Raw genomic sequence first — 1,510 nt, forward strand, 5'->3', positions numbered from 1 at the left:
TAGACTGTACATCTCTTTGAGGTTGTTGAGGTGGAATGCTACAGGAAAGGCTCCTACTCCTTCTTCTGTTAGCTCTGTACGATGACGACAAGTAGGACAAGAGAGGTAATAGGTCTCATTCTTCTTATCCACAGGTAATCCCTCCAGACAGTGCTGACAGAATGAATGGAGACAAGGTAAAGTCTTAGGGTTGGTATAGTGGTCAAGACACACAGGACAGGTGAGCTGTTCATCAAGTTTGAGTCTGAGACCAGAAGATGGTTTGGTTGCCATTTCAATTAACAAAAGAAAAACTGTATGTATTACTAAGCAAGAGCGAAAAATGAAGATAGATAAAGGTAGAAGATTGTAAATGAAGATAGAGCAAGAACAAATGAAAAGAAAATGAAGAACTTGGAATGAATGATAATGTAAAATGAAGTACAGTAGGAGAGAGAATTCTTATGACCAGATGCAACAGCTTAACAAAATAAAGCAAGTGGAAGGAGGAGAGAAAGACTAAAGAAGGTCAGCTGGACTCAAAAGTGGGCGATCCTTAAATATATTCAAAGATTTTGTTAACAAAGGAAGTTATGATAATACATAATGAATCCTGGCTTTACCATAGCAACCAGTGGGAAAGGTGTGATCACATGAAATAATACACCAGCAATTGAAGTAACCTTGCACTTAGCATTGAAGATAGGGGTTTTACATTACATGTACATGTATGTAATTCAAAAAACTGTATTACATTTACAGCTATAGCATGTGTTGCTGACCCTTAAATTCTTAGGACATCAACTAAGATGATTTTCAGGAGTTACAGGCATACACAGTAATTTAAATCTTCTCTTGAAGTGCAACACTTCTACCTTAAACTCTTTAGAAGATTGTTACAATTCATTAGTCACTAAACTCATCATTTCATCTTACATATGACACATTACATACATTGAAATGCAAGAGTGTACATGTGCATTTACAGTAAAGTACTAAACAGTGGTAAATCATGTACATGTACATGTACCAGAGACATATCCAAGCCTTCTAAGGGGGTTGAGGGGGGCTTGAGCACCCCCTCATGGCTGGACTCAGAATAAAATAGTCAAGCCCTGGACTCTTGCATCACTACCAAGCCTCTTAACAAAGTTATCTAGCCCCCTGATCATGAATTCAGCGATTTCCAGTGCTTTAAGGAGTAATCAGAAGTACCGTCTTATATTTGCATGATTGGTCAATTCAAACTTTACGTGGTAGAATTAAATTATTTGCTGGGTACATGTATATACATGTACATGTATCAACTGCTTGATTTGATTGACTTTGTCAATTGACTAACAGGAAGTTCAAGAACATGTTCTGTACTGTACATGTACATACACACGTATATTAAATACCCTGTAATCTAGTCTTGATTAAATGTACATGTACATGTACATTAAAACATTGTACTACTGTATGTGCTTTGAGTAGCCAAACCTTAGATGGTTTTAATAGATCCATAGGCAGCAGCAGGGTAAAGCATGGA

This window comes from Amphimedon queenslandica, unplaced genomic scaffold (genome assembly GCF_000090795.2).
Source record: "Amphimedon queenslandica unplaced genomic scaffold, v1.1 AMPQUscaffold_12416, whole genome shotgun sequence".
Classification (NCBI taxonomy): Eukaryota; Metazoa; Porifera; class Demospongiae; order Haplosclerida; family Niphatidae; genus Amphimedon; species Amphimedon queenslandica.